Raw genomic sequence first — 25,934 nt, 5'->3', positions numbered from 1 at the left:
GATTAAAAGTAATCAATCGAGAAAGTTATTATTTGTTAAACGATTTACGCGTAAATAGGTAATAAATTTGTGGAATAAATAATATCGAAAGGTAAATTTTTATTGATGAATGGTAGTGGAAATTTCAATATTAAATAAATATTAATTAATGTTATACATATAATTTCACAAACGTAATTATTCAATTTTGATAAATATAATTTAAAGTTCAGTGAAAAAGTAACACAAAAGGTGATAAAATCTTTAAAATATCAAAACATTTTATTAGATATACGGATATTTAAAAATTAATAAAAAAAAAGAAGAAAACTTCTTATGCCTCATGTATCGTTTATATATATCTCGTTTTCTAGAAACATTCTGTTGTATGAATTATACGAATATGTATTTAAAAATAACTTATTTGCAAATGAAACGAACAACTCATCTATAAATCTATAATTATCTTTTGATAAAAATACTTTGTAATTTTAAACATGTATTTAATTATTACACAAGATTTTTTGAACAGATTATCTTTTAAATACATCTATTTTGAAGCTTCATCTTTTGACTCCATTTAAGCAGGAATGCATTTCACTTTTCATTAGTCTCGATTTTTATTGGAGAAAAATTTAAACAATCGTTTTAAATAATTATCGAATAATAAATTAAGCGTATTAATATAAATAACTCTAATTTCTTTTTATAATTTTTTAAAGCGTAAAAACTATCGAGACAATTGTATCTATCATGAAGTGTAATAGAGTATCTATCATATAATATTTAAAAATTGTTTAATAATGATTTCACATCATGATCAATTAATTCACCGTGAAACTTATATAATTCGTCATTGCTAAACCCGGAATCGAGGATGGAAACAATCGATGGAAGACTGGAAGGTTAATCCACGCGTGCTATTCTACCGCTATCTAGTATATATCGATTTCAGAATCAATCCATGACCTCGATAAAATGGTAATCGATTGTCGTAATAATTGTTGCGTAATCCACGGCAGAAGTAATAGCCGGCAACAGGTGAGATTCCGTAATCACGCGGAAGGACTTCCAACGGGTAAAAGGAACAACGACTGAATAGCTCGACCCAATACAAATGTGTTGGTAACCTCTACGAGTCTTTTTCTTTTCCTTTCCTTTTCTATTACGGCGAATTCTATTGCAGAGTTGGGGAAGATAGATTTTTGAAATAGATAATTACAAATAAATCATTTTTATTTTCTTAATCCGATATGAGATATTGCAAATAAACTTTTGTTGCAAATAATGACTGTAGTCTAATGTTCTATGTTTTAATTTAAACGAGAATGGAACGTAGTTATGTTTAATACTGCGTCAATAAACAAAAATAAAAATTTTAATTATTTGCTCGTGATTTTAAACATTAAAATGAAATAATTTTTAAATAGTATTAATTTATAGGAATATTTCAATCTTGTAATATTTGTTTTATTAGTTTTGCTAATTATTGAAATAATATTATTAGTGATATTTTATAAGTCAATAATAAATGAGATAAGATTGATAAGATTTATCAATTTTATCAAATCATTATCTAATAAGTATACGTATACAATAAGTTTTAATATTGTAAAATTATAAAAAAAGAAGTTCATAATTTAACATTTATATTATTATTAAGTTAGTAAATTATTATGAAACAATATCTAGGATTATATTAATGATATTTTATTAAATCATAAATTAACATTAAATTATTTTATTGAAAAAATAAAAAGATTCTTTTTTTAAAAAGAAAATTAAAAACATGTTTGAAAAATAGAAAATGTAAATACATAAACTTTTAAGATAAAATTATTTAAATGAAACATACAAATTTTAAATTTTAGCTAATCTGTCTATCCATTGATAGTTTTGAAGTAAGTGCTGAGAAATCTTCTTATCAGAAAACGCTCTTTCTCATTTTCTAGCCTTTAAAAATAATATTCCTATTCTCTGAGCAAATGGTACGTCTGCCATATTTAAAGATTCTAAACTTTCTAAATAATATGTTATGCGCACGTATCGCATACAACTAACATTTGATGCTTGTACTACTTTGAACCAAAGATTGTCTGGAGTTTATCTGATAGAAAACATATTATTCACGAAAGATCTATTCAACCCCTGTCATAAATTAGTGAAACAACGTCGGGTTATCTTCTTTTGATTTCTCTTAAAAATAATAAATCGTTAACGCATTTTTAATTTAATTATTACAAATGAATGTTAATACTTATTTCACAAATTAGAGGCTTTGCAACAATAATATAATAATGTAATATAATTTATATTTAAAAATCATTTTTAAAATCTCTCATTCCAATCTCAGTTTAAAGGATTTGGAAATATTATATGAATTCTTTTGTTAAAAATTATTACTCAATGATAATCAACCCCCAAAAGTTTCAGAATTCTTTCGAACGCAATTTTGTCCAGGAATATTTCTTACAACAAGATGGTGGAGTTAAAATTAAAAATTAAAAGATTTTTATGTAATAAATTCTACTCTATCTCACACCTATTATAAACTTATGTTTAACAAACGAAAAAACTGCAAGTCAGAGCATTTAATTTAGCTCATTCAAAGTGATACTCCGTACGAAAGAAGATCGTTTCAAAATACAACGCACTATTCTCTTCATACTCAAAATGTTTCGTTTTAAAAATAAAATTTTTCCTATTCTTTCGCTTTCTAAATATAACTTTCTAATGGTGCCAGATAGAGAAAAACTTTTCACGCAAAAAGTGTCTAATTTTTAATCCTCTATCATTTGAATAAAAGTATTCAAAACGTTGAAAAAATGCTTGGGAAATTTCTTGGGATTACGTCCATCCTCACAAGTATCTCATTACCAAAAAAGAGAGAAAAAAAAAGAATCTGTATTCGCATAAACTTTCATTAAAATTAGAATCATCGAATTAGCTAAATTTCTTCTTGTAAGATAATATCTATACGATCGATTTTATGTTTACCATACTGATAAATGATTATCCTGGTAATCCTGGATACCATTTAATAAAGATAAAAGTTGGAAACAAACACAATATTGCATAACGTAAAACGAACGATCGTCGAACACTCGTGGGAGACACGGATAAGCGATTCGAGAATGAAACGGAAAGTTACATCGGTGCAATTCCATCGAGACTCGGTCAATCACGTTTGTGACGACACGTGACTCGATTGAACCGGCTGATCGATGCACGGGACGATTCGATCGATGGATCGATGATTGCCCTTGAAAGAGTCGCGCGATGGTAAGAAACATAGTCACACAGAGATGGAATATATATATATAGGGTGTTGATATATTGAATCGATTCTAGGGGCCAAAGCAAACGCAAAAGTTTGATATGTAAAAATATCGGGTTTTATTTATTAAGTTAAAGTTGAAATTGAAATTTGCATTAAATCAGCAGTACTTTAAATTCACTTCAATCATGGGCCATTTGTCTAAAGTAGAATAATATATATATATATATTAGTTCAGTCGAATTTTTAAATTTCTTTTTAATACTCACTTAAACAAGTATAAAATCAGTATAAGCAATCGTTAGTTTGAGACCTTTCATTAGACGAAATCACCATCTCCGTTTTTATCTCACATCATCTAAAGTGAACTTAAATTGCTCAACAAATGAGCCTCGTGTACCTCGATATTTTTATACATCACAACTTTTGCGCTTATCTACAATCTTTCAAAGGTGTTCCAGGAATATATTAACACCGTGTATATCCGCGATCCAGTTGGAGTGTGCGTTTTGCGGCGACATTTCTCGTGTAAAATGGAAGGGGAGGAAAAAAAAGGGGGGTGGGGGAAAAAGAAAGAAGGAAACTGGACCTCGCGGCGACTGTCACGTCGCTCGTTTACCATATTTAACGCGCCACGTGCCGCCTCGTCTCGACGACCTCGTCCGAGAATCGAGCTGTCGATCCCTCGATCAATCAACGTGAAACAAATAGAGACGTACCAGTCCTTTTTTTTTTTTTTTTTTTTTTTTTTAAAGGAAAAACAGCGAGGTAGAGCGAGAGAGAGAGAGAGGGGGGGAGAGAGAGAAATCGTTCGATTGCACTCGTTTGATTGATTTCTCGAGCGATAGGAAGCTTCCATGGATACGGTTCAACTTTTATTTTCGTGTCGAGGTTGTGTTTTTTCCTCGATTCAGGTGGATGGATCTATATATATATATTGTATATTGTATATACATATATATATATAAATATATATAGATGGATTGATGTATATCGTTACGCTTGACCTTGTATTTTTATTTTTTTTTTTTTTAAGTTTTTTTTTTATTTCCAAGCTTTTTGTAATCCTCTTTTTTTCGTAATCCGGGTTCAGTGAAATCGAAAGAGGGTATATATAGAAGTTTCATTCATTAGTTTTATGTATTTTAATCGTAAGAAGATGAATTAATTGAAATCTGGAATGAATAAGTTTCTTTTTGTTGTTTAATTGAAATATCAAATAATTTTTGAAATTTTTAAGAATAATAATTCTATAAGCTGTATTTTATTTTTGCGTGAAATTATGAAATATCAAAGATATGAACCATGATTATATCGATGGTTATAAAAAATATTTGCATACGTTTTTATTTTTCAACGAACCATTCTTTTTACTCTTAGATTCTTATATTTCATTTGTTATTATCAAGAAATTAAGTTTATGGAGTTTTTTTTTAATTCAAGTAAATGTAAAATATTTAGATTATTGGTATTTATCATTATATCATTTTGTATTAGTATGAAATAAAAAAATTCTTAATGGAGAAGTCTTTAAAAATTTTTTGAAAATGATATTATCAGACAAATTGACACTTTTAATAAGGAATCTTACTTTAAAAATAATAGAAACATAATTCTAAAAATAGATAGATTTTAGATTTATCTAAAATCATGTTTGCACTCACTTTTAGAATGATCTCGTAAATCAAATAGCAATGTCTACATTATAATAAAACAAAGATAATAAAAATTTCTTATTTTATCGATTGAAATGATGACTCATTGGTTTTTATCTTATCAAATCGCAGATAATGTCAATGGATCAATGGAGATAACGTTACGTGAGGTTAGTGTCAGGCAAAAGTTATTTCTTTAAATCCAACAAATATATAGAACTTGTTTGTTACTTGCAAAATCACTTAAAATTTAAAATGAAATTTTTTTCTCGATCTAAAAATATGCATATAATTAGATTAATTTACTTTAAAATAACAAAAAAAAAAAAAAGAAAAAAGATAATATAACATTTTGAATTTATTAAAATAATTTTTAATTTAGGAAATAAATTTTATGGAATGGAGACGAAAAAAATTCTACGAAAAAATTAACACAGTTTTATTACTAAAATATATAGTAATATTTCTAGAATATAGTAATTTAATCATCATAATTACCATACTATAGAATAAAATAAATAAACGTTGAAAATTATCAATAAAAATATAACGATCATCTGGAAAAACATTTATATCGATCTCGACCATATTCGAAACTGGAAATCCTGGTTTAATCAATCTTCCAACGCATCAAAAATTTATCAAACGCTCAAAAATTTATTTTATATCGTCTCACAAATACGATCCACAACTTGCATATTCATCCACAAACCAATTCAATTTAGCAGAAGCACACCTACGAGCTTTTTTTCTTCATCGTAATTCACACAATTCCGAGCGTCATCGAGTTATCCGCCCCCCTCTCGTCCCGTGTTCGATTTGTCCAGATTCCCCGATCCGATAAATGCCAGCAAGAGTGCAAGCAACACTCACCTACCTATCTTCCATCCTCGTCCACGAGCATCGTTATTGTCGAACATCGTGCATATACTTTAGCCACGATTCGGTTCATTCACTTCCCTTCCCTTCCGCGTTCATTGATTAAGGTGCACGATAAACCACGTGTCTAGCACTTGTGGCATGCTCTACTCGCGACCTTGCCCGCTTACATGCATACATACCGTAGTTTTACGTGTGCACCGTGTGTAAGAGTACACGATGCTTTGTGTACAGAAGCCAATGTGTGCACCAGGGGAGAAAGTAAATGTTTCGCGGAGTGTCTGAATGGAAGGGTACCAAGTAAGTAGCTTGGAATTTGTGGGAAGTGTTGGCCTGTGGTATAAGGGTCTCTGGTTAAATGAGTTCAACTGGATCGTTTTATTGTTGGCTTTCTGTTGGCTTTGGTTTGAACAGTTGTAATAGTATAGAGGGCGATGTGAGTCACAGCGATGCTCGTCCAATCATAGAGAATGAAAATGCGTTTTAAATTGCCTAGGTATTAAGCACGAGTAGAAGTTTTAGAATTTGTGAGAAGTGTTGGCTTGTGTATGGAGCAAGGGTTTTTCGATTGAATGAGTTGATACAGCTGGATGTATTTTTTATTGTTTTATTTTTCGTTCGATTCAATTTGAATTGTAATTGTAATCCATAGTGGTAATGATAATGATGAAGAGTTAAGGATTATAGTGCTGTTCAGTTGCAGAAAATGAAAATGTATTTTAAATTACTTTAAAATACTAAATTACCTAAGTACTGAGCTTGAAATTTCTGTAAAGTGAATCAAAGTAAATTGATCTGTTGAAATAAGAATCCATGAAACTGAAAAATATGAAGTATTTCGAAAGAAGCGAATCAACAATGGTTTTGGAATTGATTATATAACGAAGTATTCAATTTTATTCTATTGTTTATATCTTTTGACATTTTTTGTATAATAATGTTGATGAAAATATGGATAGAATCATTCAATTAGTTGATAACTTGTTTTTGTAATAGAACTGTTTACAAATTTTATTTAAAAATATTTATATAATAGTAAAATTAGTATTTTTGAAGAGATTGTAATGTAATTATGGCAAATCTTAAAGTGTAAATCTTAAATATCGTTCAAATATTATTTGAAATTAATTTGTATTTACTTGAAATTAGATAAAAAACTTATTAACATTTCAACAATGAAAAATATTTATGCCAGTTTTATTTATGCTTCATTTTAAATTCAAAGCATTAAACTATTTTTTCTGTCATAAATTTTAAACATTTTTCGATAAAAATAAAATGTATTTAAAAAAAAAAAAAACGTATATATTACGAAGTCAATAATTTTATTTAACTACAGAATAAAACAGATGGAGCCATTCATTTCCGAGTTTTATTTTATTATTATTTTTAAATCAACCAAAGCAAATACATAAAGCTTTATAACTCATTAAAATGATATAAATTAAATGGCAATCCATATTTCATCCAAAATGTTTCGTGAAACTTATCGATTAAAAGGCAATTTATAATTCTCAATACCTATATCTCTCAAATTAGACTATTTTATATTACACGCATTTCCATAAAATCAAATCTGATTTTGAACATGTGAATAATAGTTATATTTTCAGTTTATTTTTTTGTTTTTAATATATATATATATATATTCGTGAATTGTTACGAATAATGTCAATCATCCTGTACAGAAACAATATGGATTATCTTTATGCTTCAGAAATTATTTTACAAACGACCAATTTCAAACATTTAAACAACGATAAATAACGATTGTAATATTAAATAATTGCTTTTAATATATGCACTGATATAATATGTCATAAATTTAATCTCATATCTGATATTATTACAGAAATTGATAAAATAGATATATTGGTATGTCTAATTCTGTCTTGTAAATTAACTTATGAACGTCGAAATCTAAAATAAATTTTTCAGATAAGTTTATTATTTTAAATAGACATTAAATTATGACACAAATTATGTTCAATTATTATTTTCTTCTTGTTTTTATTTTTCTTTTATTATTGTTATTATATCGTCGTTATAAATTTTGTGTTGCTATTAATAAGAATTACATTTTCACTGCAACATTTTATTACTGTTATTATTACGATAAATATTATTTGCAGTTATCAATTATCTTAATGCTATTATTTAATGATAATAAGAATAGATAAAGCATGCATGTAATACATGATTCTTCTGTAAGAAAAATAATTGCATGCAAAGAGGATATTTAGTTGCAGTTTTTAAATTTTTTTTTCCCTGATATTATTACTACGATGCGTGTACAATACTCTTATGTACATTTCATGAAAATGAAACTAGAAATTAAAACGTATACTCTTTCATTCAAAAAAGTTTCATAAATCGAGTTTTCCTCATTTAAATAATATTATCTTTTACCGTTTGAACATATATTTCTTCGTAACTTATTATATTTATCTCTCACTTTGAAAATTATATCGTTTTTTTTTTTTATTTCTCTCAAATATTCATTTAAATAATATAATTTTTCACGCTTTGAACACCATTTTCTTATAATTACCTAATATTTTTGGTTTTTTCAGATATTGAAATAATATTATCTTCCATTCTTTGAATATTGTTTTATCATAAGCACTTTTATGAAATTTAAACATTTAAAAAATATCGTTTCCTATTTAAACCCTATTTTCATAATCAATTATACAATTAATCATATTAAAATTTATAATCACTCTATCTATTAACTTAAAATTATCCTTAAGACAATATAATATTTCTCATTCTTAAATACATTTGTAGCTTTTAATAAAGTGATATATTAGATGACATCTAAATGATATTACATATATTAAATATAACTTAAACCTGTTGAATAATTAAAAGTTTATAGATACAATGTATAAATTATTCATATATTGAATTATTTAAACAAGTTTTTAACGATTCCAAAATTAGAAAAATATTAGTGGACAAAACTTAGAAAGAAGAATTAAACTAGTTAAAACAATTATAAGAATTTACAATGGATGTATGTAATATTAAAAAAATGAAAACTTAACTTAACACTTTTTACTATTACTGATGAAATATATTTTCTAATGCAATAAATTTAATAAAATTTAGCGATATTCATAAATAATGTTTACATTACGTTGTTACAAAATTATTGTTACCTGTTTCTACATATATCTTACCAAACAACACACAGGAATATATGTACATAAACAACAATGGAACGAAACAGGTTAAACATCGAATTTATCACACTAAATCTAACACACCTAGCCCGCAGAAATAAGAAGAGCATTCTGTATCATCGCATACGAGGATGAATTTTAAAGAGAACACCTTTGTTCGGTTGTTGCGTTATTCTCATATTTACGCTGTTGTTGCGTAACCAACACTGTGTACCAAAGCTTACGTATGGAATCAGATTATTACGGTAGAACGGTGCTCTCCAATGCAATGTTCTTGTGTGTTTGTGCATGCACACAAATATAGATATAGACACAGGTGCATGGCCAATAGCCTGTATCCAACTGTCACAATCTGTAGTTAGAAATTTCTGTCCTTCCCTCAACCGTCCATCCATCTTTCTTCCTTTCCTCTCCCCCCTTTTTTTATTTATTTGCACCTTTCTCTTTTCAATCGAGGATGATCGACAAGACTAGGACGATCAGAAAACGTAACCACAGGCGATAACGCGGTTGAAATGAAAGGGTCGCGTGCGTAGACGGAGGGGGGAACGATACATTGTTGTCCGTGGTCAGGGCTGCAATCATTTTTTGGAAACAGATTTCAGCGGGTTCCCAGTTGGACCCCCACATTGCGGTTTGCCCGGCACCGCCGATTGTTTTCTACACGCTTGTCTGTTGGGATTTATGCGACCCAATGCCCGTTACATCGTGCACGCTCGCTTTCACTTTGGTCCACGGGGGTGTATCGTGAAAGCGTGTTGGTCGTTTTACGGATTCAAGTCGAGGGGATGATGGAGAGGCTTGTTCGAATTTACTCCCTTGGAGGGATGTTTGGTTGTTATGAGAAGGAAGAATGATTCATTGCAATTTCTTCTTTTCCTTCTTTTTTTTCTTTCTTTCACTTTTAGGATTATTAAACAACGTAAGTAAGTATTTGTATATTATCTATGAAGAATTTCATTTAATATTGATTTTAATAGAAATTTGTTATATGTATTATAAAGGATGGAATATGGATATCTGGAGGAAGGGTGTACATTTCCATAAAAAATTTTACAGGAAAAGTAAATCACTCCTCATTAGCAATTAAAGAAAGCAATTGGTGTAACGTATTTTTCAAGAAATTTTTCTTTCATAACGAAAGAAGAAACGTTACACTAGCTGGTTTCTTAATTGATACAGCGAACAGCGAATTATTCTTACGTTTTCCTATAAATTTTGTGAAATGTATAATACATATCTTTGATATTATATACATTTATTCAATTAAAGATTCGAATTTTTTTTTTTTTTTTTGTAACTTGTAAAAATCATCCATCTCGAACAAATGTTGCTCTAACGTGATTTTCTTCGGTGATAACGTTAAAAAGCTTATTAAAAAAAAATTTCATTTCGAATTCAAGTATATAGACACGTATAATAATAAACATGATGTTTATTAAACTCGAATTTCTAAATATGTTTTTTTTTAAAAAATAATATTAAATGTACAATCAAATTATTTTTAACATTAATATGTAATATTAAATACTTTAAATTAATCCTTCTACTATTTACAATATTTTATATATTATTAACACTTTCTGAAAAATCCTTCCAATACAAACTTTCAATGCTTTAAAATTTCTAAGAGTTTTTGTAATTTCCACAGTAAATAAACGATAATTGTAACACTTTCGATACCTCTTACGCTTTTACTTCTTTTTATCCATAAAAGAAATTATTATTCGGAAAAAATAACTCGAAATAAATTCATACTAATAGAGAATGAAAATTTTCCAAAGTAAAGTATAAGTTCTCAATGGCGAATGCAAACACCTGAGTTGCCTCCGGCAGCGGTTGAAACGAAATCAAACAATACGTGCCATGTGTTTACCGTCCTCGAACTCCGACAGTAAAATTGAAGCAAACGTCCTGCTCTAGGACACGTATCAGTCGTGCTTTACCTTCGGTTTCGATAACACGGTTTCAGTGTCACGGCATGGAGATTAATACATTCAATACGTTATACATTAATACAATTGTATAAATTAATGCATAATTTAAACGATGCATTACGTGAGTGTACATTTGTTATCGTTGCATGTATGTGTGTATGCATGTATGTAATTATTTGTGCATTGAGAATAATTTTTTCGAGAATCTTGTGTACTTGTGCACTGTCCTTTTTGTACAGCTGAAAAATATGAATCCCTATTCCTTCTTGGAGATGAATCTTGGATAAGTTTTTAGATTAATTGCATGATATTATGTCATTACGTTGAATATAGTTTTTGCAGAATTTTTATCGAATATTATTCATATTCGAAAATTTTCATCCTCGTGTTGCAATGGCGTTTTAAGGCGTGATATTTAAGAGAATTTAAAAGTGTAAAAATATAGGAAATGTAGATAATATAAAAGAAGAACATATTACATTTAAAATAAAATATACTTTATGATGTTTAATGGATCAAACGAATCTCTGTTTAACTTTTACTTCTTTATTTATCCTCGTAAAAATACGAATTTGCACGAATAGCCAAGCTATCAGTAAAAAAATATAATTTAAGAGGATACCAATGTCAATGTCATACGATAATATGACGGTAATAAAAGTATTAATTTAATGGTTTCTATTCTAATGATAATCGATCAAATTGTCTGATGAAAAACTCTACTTAATATTTTATTCCAAGTTCTATTATTCATAAAATTAAAACACTCTTTCAGTTTTAATTTTAATAATTGATTCATTGCCTATTGATAGTAGAGGTTAACTGAATTAAAATATATATTTTTGGGATAAAGATTAATAAATTTTTACCAATCTATTTAAACTATTTTATTACAATTTTATTTTTCTTCGAGAAATATTTTATGAAAAATTATAATAAAATTCTGTATGATAATACGATAAAATCTTGTTTCATTTTTTTTGATCAACATCTCTCTCATAATTCAACGAAGGAAAAAGAAATAATGGATGTTCAAAAGTAGTTAAAATAATCAACTCTTTACAAATTTTAAGATATTAAGAAATATCTTTAAATTAATTCAAAATCTTTAAAGTTTCTAAATATTTGTTAAAAAGATTGTTTATCTTATATTTTCTATATCTATAATAAATGTAACTTTTGTTACAAAGAGAGAGCAATTAGCTTTCTTTATCTAGGACCAACTACGTAACAACGTTACATAGTAATGTGATGAAGTAGTTGATGGACTATACGGTACATAACGCGATACAGGTGCACGAGATACGTGTACTCGTGTGGCTCGACAAGATCGTCGGATTCTTGGCGAGAAAGCGAAACGCGACGACAATACGCTTCATTGGTCAGATCGAATGAACCGTGCTTTACATCTGGCTCGATACGTGTATCGAATTTGTCTTACCTCAAATTTCTTTTGGTTTTATTATGATTTTGACATATTTTGACGTACATTACGACGTGAAATCGTATAATTATTTAACATTATTTATATATATATATATATGTATAAATAATAATTTATGATAGATCGAGAAAAGGATTGCACATAGATTTATATCGAACCGTTGTAAAATTCTTATTTAAAAAATTTTTTTATGATTTTCAAAATATTTATGGAGAAATAGTTGCTTAAAGTTTAATTTAATTTTTATGCAATAATCATTCATATTATTTCATAGTTGATTCGATTAAATGTATATCTGAAGAAGATTTGATTGAACAATTGTTTAAATAAGAATTGGATTGTATTAGAAAATTTATTTAGATATAGATATAGGATTAAAACGTCACATGAATGAATAATAATGAAAATTATATAATAATAAAAGAAAGTTTCATGGCCGCAAAGATAAAAAATAACAATCTCACGAAAGTATACTTATAACATATAATTATTTGAAGCAATCTTTTCTCAATTTAATTATAATATTTAATTAATTTCAACTTACACACGTAGAAATTACATAAAATAACTACATAAAAACGAAACATTTATTTCTTCTTTTTATAAAATAGATCAATTTTCAAAAATAAAATACAAAACAGATTTACCAAATTGATTCACGAATTAGCGATTTATGAAATAAATTACTCATCGAATGAAGTGCATCAATTGGTCCTAAATACATTCGATTGGCAAAATCGTTCCGAGAAAATCGATTTCGAGCTGTATCTCAATCGTGAATAACCGAAGATAGGAATTCTCGACGATTGGGTAACGTTTTCTTAGACGCGCTGATCGGCATGGCGTTACGCAAGCTTTTTGAAAAAGCTCGAGTTTGCACTCCATGAAACTTGTTACGCAAGGGCCAGAATCACCAGTTACTTTCTCGACGATTATTGCACCGTTCACCTGGCATCGCAGACAATCCTGCTGACCAGCGCAAGCACATTGCACACGATGCCTCGAGAACAATGCCAAAGTATGAATTTTCAATAATTAATTAATTATAGTTTTAACTATAGTATCAGTGTTAGATTGCAGTTAGAAGTGTGAATTATGGATATTTGTAAAAATAAAATTTTTATATATATTTTGATTAAAGAAGAAGAGTTTAAACAGAGATTTGTCTTATTCTTCATAAATATCATATTGTATTGTATAACATGGATGATATATTCTTTCATTTAGTGAAACGCTATTTACATCATATTATACCTGTCCAATATAATTGATGGTAATTGATGAAGCAGGATACATCATCTAAAAGAATTCGTAAAATAAAAAAAAAACGAATATAGATTTCTAAGCATTTCTTTCCTTAATCGGTTTATCAAAAATAAAACATTACATATTCGATAAAAATTTCTGTTTTGTTTGCTATAGCTTCTAATTCTTTTTTTTTTTTTTTTTTTTGTTATTAAAATAGATTAGACGTCGATGCTGAGAAATTTATCCAAATTATGAAAATAAAATTTGAAACAATTTTAATATTTATTATGCAATTGAATATTTATATAATAATATTTACACAGGATAAATTCATTTCTTCTACTGAAATCAATGCGTTCTATTTTCTATCTTCTCTGATAAAAAAGTTAAAAGTATGGAAAAAAAAAAAGTTTTTTTTTCATAGGGCTTTGTTTCGAGTAAAATTGATTTTCAAAGTGCGTAGGGTGCACGCATATTCTATTAAATTCGGTTCACTGAATATCGCTGTAGAGGTAGAAAAATAGTGATTTGTTTCGAAAAATATTATTTTCTTAGCAAAAAGTATCAAAAGTTATTTATATACAATTGATATAAAAATGTTTCAATAATTAAATGTTTTAATTAAATATAATATAATTTTTTCTTACAATAGAATAAAAAACCTAAAATCACATCTTTAAAATTGTAAGCAAAATTTTTATAGATATTCCTATTCGTTATTCAAATATATTTATCAAAATAATTTTTCTTCTCTTTATTTTAATTTGCATTATAAATTCCAAATACAAATTTTCTTTTTTTTTTTTCGTGCAAAATCAACTTCTTTTTTCCTCATTTTAACAACACTTTTTGGCTTTCTCTTTTATTCTATTCAACTTATTTTACAATATATTTATTCCCTCATACGAAATCCTCTTTCTTTTTATCCACGTACACTATCGCCCACAAATTTGAAAGCAATAAAGAAATTTCGAATAAAACAATTAAAAGTGAATCTTGAGGCATTAACTTATCATAATCGAAACTTCTCGAATAATAAAAAATAAATCAAGTAAATTTTTTTTTAAATTATCCCTAAACAAATCTATTAAACTTTTTTTTGTTTAAAAAAAATAGATTCCAATATCAACAACAAACGATTTATTATGAGCGATTATTTCCATATCGTTTACAAAAGATTTTCGATTTCATGCAATACGATTGTTTTCAAACTTTTGAACTGTAGCTTATATAGATGCTATCTGTTTTATATCTGTTTTAAGGTACGCTGTATTTATATGAAACAACACGCAGCACGCATCGATATCACGTCGGATGCACATGGTCAAAAAATCGTAATGTGTATCGCCAAGTTTTTTTGAGTAGAATATAATACCCGGCGAAGCGTGAACTTGTGTAAAAACGTTCGAAATATTATTTCATATACATTGTCCCCCCCCCCCCTCCCCACCCCTCCCATTATAACACGTTTCTGTATCAACAATATCGAGTAGAACGTGTCGTTTCGTACTCGTAAAGCAAATAATTATTTAACTGTAACGAAATTCAACACGAATTAGATTATAATTATCCTTATTAGAACATTAGAGCTAATAGTTAATTAACGCACAATGTGTAAAATAACAGGATCAGCGTCGAAAATTTTAACGATCCGTCCGTTCTTCCTTTTTTTCTCTTTTTTTTTTTTCTATTTGTCCTTCCAATTTTCAGCCGCACGAAACATTGCTCCGTGTATCTGAATTTATCATTCCTTTTTTTTTTTTTTTTTTCTTTTTTCTTCCTTTTTTTATTTTTTCAATTCGGTTTCGCCTATTGTTCCGAACAAGGCTAGTTTTCAAGTGAATTTTGGAAAGGATTCATAGGAGTTCGTTAACAATTGACACAAGTTTGACACATGGACAAACATTTGTTTATATATATATATATATATATAAATAATCGAATTTGTTATAAATTAAAAAATTATTTGGATAAAAATGTTAATAAGCGATATGGAATCTTTTTAGAATTTTTGAATATTGAAAAGAAATTTGTAGTATTGTTCGATATAATAATAATTAAAGTTATTATAATCTTTATTAAAAATTTATTTAAATATTTGTTATTTTGCATACTTTAAAAAAAAATCGGTTATATCTATAATATGATTTCTTGAAAAAACTTAATGTCTTCTTTTATTATAAAAAAGGAGAGATATATATTTATTTGAATATAAGGAGAATAAACGAGAAAATATTTAATTATTCGAGTATCGATTTAATTGTTCTAGTAATTGTTTATATATTGGATTATTTTTCACTCGAAATGTGAGGATACGAAAAACATTGGGAAAAACGTAGAAGTTCAATAAAATACAATAGAATTGGGTATTGAGAGATTAAATTAAATTCACAACACTTTCGTTATTTACAATTATTCACACGATACCATCCGCTTTGTAGAATTATTCCTTTCAGCGTTTAATGTATAATTCCCGTTGAACAAATAATTTTCCTCCGATAACAAGCGTCAGTCATTTTATTAAACCATTAAATAATATGTACTAACGTCGTATAATTTATATAACAAGTCAGTTACGACATAAAAGTAGAATAACTGTAAAGAATCGTTTATTTTTTAACCAACTATTAAAAGTATATAATACAAAGAATATGATATACGATATAACGATGTTGGTGGTTCAAGGAATAGGATATTTCTTAATCTATAAAAAATATTTTAAAACGTTAATATTTCAATACATTAACACTGGAATTCATGAATTAATTAAATAATTTAAAATCAATAGTGTCAAATATCATAAAAGATATACGACTTATAAATTTTCTTTCTACTTCACTCTTTTCACTTATGAATTACTACTCTTCAAAGTAAAATTATATTTGGAATATGGAATAAATTAATAAATATTTCCCAAAACAGATTTTCCTTTCACAATTTTTCATAATAATACATCAAATTTCTAACACGAAATATCGAATATTTTTGCAATCATCTCTATTATTTCAACTTATCGAGTGTAATTAATAAGAGAAAACTCGTATTACAAAATTTAAGAAGATTAATCTATTCGCGAAGAGATTTTTTTATAAAAATGGCCACAAAACTCGATGGATTAATCGAGATGGAGAAATCGATTTAACGTGTAAACTTCTTCTCTTCATTCTCCCGATTCTAAGTGTAAACTTCTTTTCTCCATCAGATTCTCACGCTTCGATATGCGTTCTATTATATTCGTTCCATTATATTTTAACATGACGACTTTCCTCCACCTCTCCCCGGAGGAATCGTTCGGTTTCCGGTTCTCGTAGCTACGTTTTCGAGTTGGTCGATCCTTTGCACGCTCGCCTGCTCGTCGTCGTCGTGATTCTGATTGGATATAACGGTCCCGTTTATCCGTCTTTCGATGTAACGAGGTAACATTGCAACGCTGATTCGAGACCTGTGACGCAGATTCGACACCCACGCGGGTAGAAATTCTGTTACTACGCCTTCATGGTAGATAACCTTTGCTAGAGCGCGGATTCATTTCTGCATGGATATTCGCGTTTTTTTCTTTTCTTTTTTTTTCGTTCTTTATTTATCTAGAAGCGCGTAAAAATATTTCTGATTTCACCGTTCACCGGAATGGAGAAAGAAGGATGGAGAGAATGGAAGAAGAAGAAGAAGAAGAAGAAGAACAAAGATAGGTTAGGTTAGGTGTACTCGACTGAAGGCAGATCTAAGTAAAATGAAACGATGAGAAATATGAAATGTGTAAAATGTGTAAAACAGTTTATTTGAAATAAGAGATGGAGATAAAATGAATGTAAAAATGATGTGAAATAATGTGAAATAATATATAAAATAAAAAAGTAATGAGATTATAAAGTGTGAAATGTGATTATATTTTATATTTAAATAGGAATTTAAGTGTGGTTTTTTTTTTCTTTTTCTTTTTCTTTTTTTTTTTTATATAATCTTGTGAAATTAATGCAGTATCTGGAATATAAATATTCAATTTCTGTCTTCATACACTTATATCTTTATGCAATAAATATATGCGTGATTTTGTTATGACCACTTCTCAATTTAAATATTATTACTTTCTCCTTTCTATTTATATTATTGTGGGATAGAATAAAAAAGTTAATGCTTTAAATTTTAGTTCTTTTTGATGTGTTGATTTCATTCTTCTTTAATATTCAACGTGATTGACTTTCTAAAATAGAGGTAGAATACGATATTGTTAATATTTTTTTTTTTTTTAAATGTGTTAAATCAACGTGAAATAATTTTTTTTTCTCTTGTATTAATTGAAATAATATTTCAAGTGATTTTTTAAAATTTTTAAATATCTGTACGATATGTATTTTAATTATGTATCAGGACGTTATAATCGTGAAGATATATCGCGAAAATTCCTTATTTTTATAAAATATAAAAACATTCAGTTCTTATTGATATTTATAAACATTGTTGAAAAATATACAATTCGATGAAAAAATGATAACAAGAAAGTAAATATTAAAGTATTTTTTTAAATGATGATATTTTAAATTATAATCGAATATATAATCAAATTAATTAATTAATTCGAAATAAATATGGTAAATTGGAAAAATAAAAATAAATAATATTTTGATAATTTGTTTTTGATCATCTAATTTCTCTCAATTATTGAATATTGAAATGTAATAAATATCCCTGAAACTTTTGGCGGCATAAATGGAACGAAAGAGAACGAACAATTTCTGAATTAGCCAGATTTAGAGTGGGATTTTATCGTTTGATTTAATGACGCATCGATGATTGGTTACGATAAATGTTGAAATCAAAAGGGTTTAAGCGTCGACTTGTTTTGTTTCGTGCAGGAATTATCGTTATGCGAATTATTCTTGCGATATAATAATTAATTAATTCGATTGTAAAATAACTGAGCATTGTGTAAATATACCAATCAGTTGTATGACTGACTGTGCCGTTATTTATTATTATTGTATTATTATGTATATTTGTAAGCAGAGTTGAGTTTCTGAGGAATTATTTTTTAAAGAAATTCATGATAGAAAATTATTTTTGATAATTATACAAATTTATAATTTATCACGTTTGTTTCCAATATTAAATAAATGATTCGAAATATAATATCCATAATCGATATATATTTTATCGAATAATGATTGGGAAATGATTAGTAAAATAGGTCGAAATGAAATGAATATAAAGATAAAATTCGTGATTCTTAGGAAATAAACATTGTTGAAGTTTCTTAAATCATTTGAAAATTTATTATTTCTACTAAATTTATGAATTTTTATTCAGTAATTTATAGTAATGTAATTTAAATTTTTTTTATTTTTAGCAAATAATTGTGTTTTTACTACTAAAAATAATTGTGAGACAAGGATAAAGAAAGTCAAATTAGATTTGATATTAATAAATTTATAATGTAAGGAGAAAATATTACAATTTATCATATAACGAAAATAAGAGTTAAAAAAGAAATATTTTTAAAAACAAGAATTTAAACTTTAAAGCTTTTATATTAATCTTAAATTAATCTTACCAAAAATACTTTTTGTGCACGTTAAGTGTACTAAAATTAGAGGCAAATTTTTTTCAATTTTATAAAGTAATCATGCGATTTTGATTTTTTCATTCCATCCTATTATAGAAGTATAGATACTGAAGGCAGAGATAAATTTCTCTGAAATTATTCATCTTAAATCAACGGTATGTATGTATAAGTTACACGCGCATACATCGTTAAATTTAATAAAGAAGTTTAATCTAGAAACACGGTCTTCATTAACCCATTAAACTTTTTCAATAAATCTCTTCTTTCTCTAGTTACTCAGTAATAATTCTTTCCACTTTCTTTTCGCCATTTTTGAGACAAAAATTGATCAACAATAATATACTTTGTGTATTAAATGTATTTTTTGAAAGTTCTTATTTTTTATTATTTTTTTTTTTTTTTTTTTTGAATAATGACAAATTAAATTTATTTGTTGTAGAAAAGATTTTAATCGACAAACTATCGTAGGTTTCTATCTTCTTTTATAATATAAGATTCTTTTTCATTTGAAAGATAGAGTTAATTAACAATTAAATGTATCTTGATTTGTTTAATTAAAATGATGAATATAGATAAATATCTATAATATTATGTATCAATTTTTTTATATACATATATGTTAATTAACATTTTAATAATAACAAAATTATTTATTTAAAATTGTGAAACTTTTTTAATAAATTTTATAATATTCTTAAACTTATAAAGCATTTTTAATCAATTATTATATGTATAATATATCCAGCGTATTATTATAGTTATTACACATTATTTCTTCTTTTTTTTTTCTTATTATATTTAGAAATTGAATTAATATTTTGAAAACAATAGATTTCAAAATTTCTTTCTTCAATCGCATATATTTTGGACAAATACAATCTTCTTTATGAATCTTCTTTCTCTAAATTTTACAAAACAAAATCAAGAATTTACAAAGAATTTACAAACATCCTAATCATATAAAAACGAAGTTAAATATTAAAGTATTTACGTCTCTTCTATTCAATTATTCTTCGAATTTTATTCTTATATCCTAACTCTTTCAAAATGTTTGAGCAACGTTGAAAATTAAAATAATCGAATCAATCGATCTCTCTTTATGTTCATCGCAGTTTTTCGAAAAGCAAAGTTTAGAATTATATCCTCATCGGTATAACTGTGAGCTGTATGTGGGGAGATGCATTGCTCCACTTGTGGTTCTTCTATTTGCGGTCGCAGAAAAGTTGATATCATTTATGATCGTATAAAAATCGGTACCATTTGAGGTCGAACGAGCCAGAAAGTGAGCCCTCTGAAAATAGTGCCACTTGCGACTGTTCCACTTTCATTTGTAGGGGAAAATTAGCGCGACTTTCTGTTTGCTGAGCGCGTTATGCTTTGATTTTACCGAAACTATTACAGATAAAAACTATCCAATGTAATGGAAATAATTATTATCGAATATCAGAAACAATAAGATATCCAAAGATCAAGATTTATTTAAAAAAATTAAAATTCGATTAATTTCCGCGTTAGAAATTCAGAGAAGCTATCAAAAAAAAAAAAAAAAAAAACTCGACGAGATTGCGTAAGAGATGTGGATCGAGATCTGTGCAATTTGATTATTTAAATACGCGATGGGAACATCTAATCTGATCTAGGGGCGAAAGATATCGCGAGGTGTATGATACATTGTGCCGCGATGCAATTAAATATTGTCTTCTCCCTCCGCGGTCCAGTTCTGCTCGATTTCTTTTCGATTCAACCCGAGTCTGCCTCGTGGGAATGAGAAAACGCCGGTCTTTTTCACTTTTCTCTCCAGCTGGCATAGTTTCACGCAATTTTTAAACATCTTAAAATCTTTGCATTTTATTCGTACTTCGCCGATTTCTTCCAATATTTTAGATCAGGATTAGAAGAAATTAATTTAACTATTAACTTAAGAAAGTAAAGTATTAGCTGTCAAATATTATCTTTTTCGGGTTTTATTCATTTGTTTAAGTTTTTTTTTTTTTTTAATTAGAATTGGATAAGATTAAAAGAAATTAATTTTTTTCTGAATTAGGATTGAAGAAATCCTATGATTTTTTTTAAACTTAATATAGAATTAATATCGACTTATTTAGGGAAAGAAATTATTTTATTCTCCGAATAAAATTAACTAAAAAATTAACCAATTTATTTTTTGTTGAAATATTATCGAAGTAATAAATTATCGAAGAATTTCCACCGAATAAAAAAAATTTTTATCCTTCGTTTTTCTACGAAACTGTATTAAAATATAAACTGCATCGATTGTTATTCATATTCATAGAAAAGTTGCACAAAAATTTAATCAAAATCTTCAAAATTTATCTCCTACATTTCGTGTACGAATTCTTATCTAATAAATTCTAGAAATTCATTCAAATATTAAAATTTTTTTTTTTTTTTTTTTTTTTACATCATTTATATTTCAATCAAATAAATAGCACGAAATAAAAATTCGACCAAAAATTGATATGTACAGAAGCGATAAATTGTTCGATGTAGAAATTATCATCGACTATTTGGCCGCCGCGTTCGCGATATGATAAATCCAAACAGAGGTTCGAAGCTGATTCTCGATAAATTACATAAAGTATACGGACAGCATCGATTTGTTGTGTCAACGTGATCAAATAAAACACGCGTTTTATCGCGTAAACGACGGTATTAATTAGTTGACATTCGATAGGGAATATAAGTTACTCACTGCTTTTTCCACGATCCTGCGCTAACCGTTTCAGGGATCAAGATATCAAATCATAGATGTTAACAAGATATATTAATATATGATAAATATTAATAATGTGAGCAATAATATTTGTTCTTTGTAATTAAAATCAATGATGTATTTATAATTATGATATTGAATATTTTATCTTAAACAGATATATTTGAAGTGTATATATATATTCAGAAGAAGCATGGTGACAAAATATTTAACGTGAGAAAATTATAGAATTACAATAAATTTTCATCAGGGATGTGTCTATATAAGCTATATAAAATACATTATTGCATCTGTTTGTTTAGTAAATTTCTTCTTTCAAAAAAATATATATATTTTTTCATTCAATATTTTCAATGAGAACTTTTTGATCGTTCTTGATAATGTGCTTCTGATCTTGTTTTTAATTTTTCATTTTTTCGTTAAATTATTTTATACATTTCTGATTTCTTATCAAAGAATGTAAATATACCAAAGTTTATTGACATGTGTAATTAATATCATTGCAAGGAGATGACGAATCAAATGAAATTTGATCAATGTTCGCTAGCTCGATTTCTATTGAAAGATTGAATGAATTTAGAATAGGACTTGATTAGAATCAGCACTTTGATCTCAACTATTGTTCCATCAAGACGTTATGCTTCCGCATGCTACCAATGTTGAGGATTATGTTTCGTGAATACAATAATTAATTCTCTATATTATTCGCGTGAATGCTTTGCTTCAGACAACAAAACGAAACCATTCCCTAACTACATATACTAACTACATACCGTTACTTGAGAGCATGAACGTTATTTGATTACAAACTTTTATTCCTTGTATGTGTTCATCTTTCTATATATCCGAAATAGTGCAATTTTCTCACAACTTGTTTTTAAACTTATTATAAAAACAATTTCATTTATTTATCTAAATTTTTGTAATCTTTGTAATATGAAAATTTATAACTTATTTGTTACTATATATTTATATGATTCATATTATCAATTTTTATGGTTATACCTTGGAATATAACTTACAAATATGAAAAGAGAGAAAAATGACTGGCAATAATTATCAGAATATTAATATTTCCATTTATTTACTAATTATTAAAATCCATCTATAAATTTTAAGAAACATAGAACTAAAAATAAATCGACTTAGAAATTCAAAATTTATGTAAAAGATACTTATATATTTTCCAAAGAAAAAAGAAAATTACTAAAATTACTATACAATATTACTATTCCTAATTTATCTCGCATTAATGTTTACTATTAATCCAAAACCTAAATCTTCGTTAATATAAATTGCTTGGTTTCAACAAAAATTAAATTCCGTCAAATCATATCTGCCCTTCCGTCTAGAAAATTGAAAATCTTTCATGAAACGAACTGATTCCATCGTTTCGCTTCTTACAAATAACCCACGTAACGTCTCACGATAAAATCAATATTCAAATTTCGCGCCAATCACGCCATCCGGCACGAGGATTCAAAGTAGTAACCGCGTCGCGCTTTTCCCGCCGCGGCGAGGCGGCGTTTCAGTCCCACAAAGAGCGTTATAAACGCTCGCGGAGGCCTTCGACTGCTGGCGGTGGTATGTGAAAGGAGAGTCGGCAGATATTTCCTTCTAGCACGCGCGAGAAGGAGGGAACGTTTGGGAAAGAGGGAGAAAGGGCGAGGCGGTCGCGCGACCGAACGGAGGAGCGAGAACCTCGAGGAGACGCGGACGAGGATAGAGTCGTGGAACAAAACGAGTCGAGAGGAGCAGCTAGAAAAGAGGTGGAAGGGAGTGAACGGGGTGGTTGATCTGTGTATATGCGTGTATATACGTCGGGACGCGGAGGGAGGGAGGAGAGGGTAAATTTATCTGTTGGCGCCGCGCTGCCGAGAGGAGATCCACACTCTCGTCCACGATTTTACTGTTTCCAGCCGCGCCGTTACACGAAACTTTTAGTCCTATCGGCCCGTTAGAATTTTCGTGCGAGATGGGAAATGTCGGCGGACGTCGTTGCCGGGCGTCATCAGGTTGCTTCTAACAGGTTGCTGGCGTGTCCTTTGTTGCGCATTGCACTGTTATTTACTGTTATTTATTTGAGTTATTATGAAATTTTTTTTAACGTTGTGTATTGGATAGATTAGAATGTTGGACGAGAGATGTCGATGATATTTTTAAAAGGATATATCTTCTAATGTTTTTTGCTTACTATGTAGAAATCAATCATCGTAATTATATCGTGAAAGATTTGTATAATTATTTTGAAATTGAAAAAAGTTGTATAATCAATTTCTTTATAAAGATAAAAACAAAATAAGAGATTAGTAGATATATTTTTTATTTGAACAATGAAAAATTGTCTGTATAACGAAATTTAAATGGTATAAAATATAATTATGTATTTTAAAAATAATTTCATTCGGAAACATGATATCTTCGTCATTTCATTGAATAAAGCGACGAAAAATGTTCTAGGAAAATATGTGTTTATATATGTGTATACAAAAAAGAAACGTATTCCTATAAGTTTTCCAAAAATACAAAGTGTGAAGCACTTTGTTTCGAAATATAACTGAATGATAAATAAAAACTGCATTGCATGATATTTCAGTAACAAAAGAGGAGAAATATTTTAGCTAGTTAAGTCAGTTGTCCTGTGATATGTAATTCTATAATAAAAATGTAAAATTTTACAAAGCAGCGTCTGTGCCCTACCACTTTTATATATTAAAGTGAAAAGAGTACATGCGGTAATCCCTGAAACAAATTGCAAAAGGCGGCGCACAAAATTTGCATGATATACATTTCTCAAACAAAAGCTTTCAACTTAGTAGTAACAAAAATTGGATTAAATGAAATGTTTTAATATACTCCGCGACGTACTATATGTGTACAAATTAATTTTAACTCTATATACCGATTATTCAACTATGATTTGAATAACTTATTTAAATTCTAAAAAATGATTTTAATTTCGATAATTTTTTTATTGATATTGTTTCTTATTAATGATATTTTTTATTTATTAGTTTAAATATATATTAGAACATATTATAATATAGTAATTTAGTTATAAATGTAATTGTTATCAATTATATTATAATATATTTTGAAATTTTTAATATTTCATATTTAAAAACATAATTTATATTTGCTTTCTAATGATAAAATTTACATTTTGTTAATTACATTGAAACTTCGCAGTTGTCCATCAACCATCGAAAATTTCGATTAAGCCTGATATTATAATACAACCGAAACGTCAATCATCGATTTATCCAAATATAATATAACATAGCAATCCCACGATCGAATAAACAAATCCGATAATTAACATCGAGCTAAATGCTCACAGAATCAAAATGAATTCCAAATATCTCGTCAATAAAAAAAGAATTATAAAATTATTTATCGTTTAATAGGAAAAAGAATTAAATTATGTTAAAAATAATTTTAATTTTTTTTTAATTTTAAAAAAAAATATTTTCTTACAATATTTTATATTTTATTACGTATATTTTATAAAAACTATAATATTTGAATCCTTTATTATATTGCCACTAACACATTTGTGCAGAATCTATAAAAAATTGGTATCTAAAAAAATAAATAAAAATAAGTATTTTCAGAAATTGAATAATATAAATTCAACAAAAAGAATTTATTGAATACACATTTATACGATTCACATTTCCTCTTTGTATAGTCTAAATAAGATATGCATCACCATTTAAAATATATGAAGTGTTTTTATAACACTTGAGGAGTAATTCTAAATTTCGATTGAATTCTAAAAATATTTAATTCACAGCAAAAACTTGACCCAACTCTATTATCCAATAAAAAATATTATTCAACAATAATATTTGTTAAAAAATATAAATAAAATTAAGAAAATCGTACTTATTCAAAATAATTATTATTTCTTTTTCACACTGTGATTTATAAATCATGATTTATATAAAGATACCAATCTACGCTTATGAAAGCGTTCAGACGATTCGATTCTCGTGAGATTTAGAATTTCCATTTTTGCATATTCTTTATT

The 25,934-nt window shown here is 27.5% G+C and overlaps 1 long non-coding RNA gene across 9 annotated transcripts in view; it reads left to right on the top strand.

Moving 5' to 3' along the window:
- The window catches only part of LOC116414172 (uncharacterized), a 152,360-nt gene that overhangs the window by 42,167 nt on the left and 84,259 nt on the right, over positions 1–25,934 (top strand). Inside the window, exon 1 of one of the 9 annotated variants that reach the window (XR_015294630.1) lies at positions 10,926–11,036. The exons of the other annotated variants lie outside the window; for them this stretch is intronic. This is a non-coding gene — a long non-coding RNA (uncharacterized LOC116414172). Of the gene's footprint in view, positions 1–10,925; positions 11,037–25,934 lie in introns of those variants that run through there. 9 annotated transcript variants of the gene reach the window in all.

Source organism: Apis florea, unplaced genomic scaffold (genome assembly GCF_048593485.1).
Source record: "Apis florea isolate Af1SG1 unplaced genomic scaffold, ASM4859348v1 contig_3798_pilon, whole genome shotgun sequence".
Taxonomy (NCBI): domain Eukaryota; kingdom Metazoa; phylum Arthropoda; class Insecta; order Hymenoptera; family Apidae; genus Apis; species Apis florea.
Note: the sequence above shows the minus strand (reverse complement) of the source record. Positions and strands in the feature narration are given on the sequence as shown.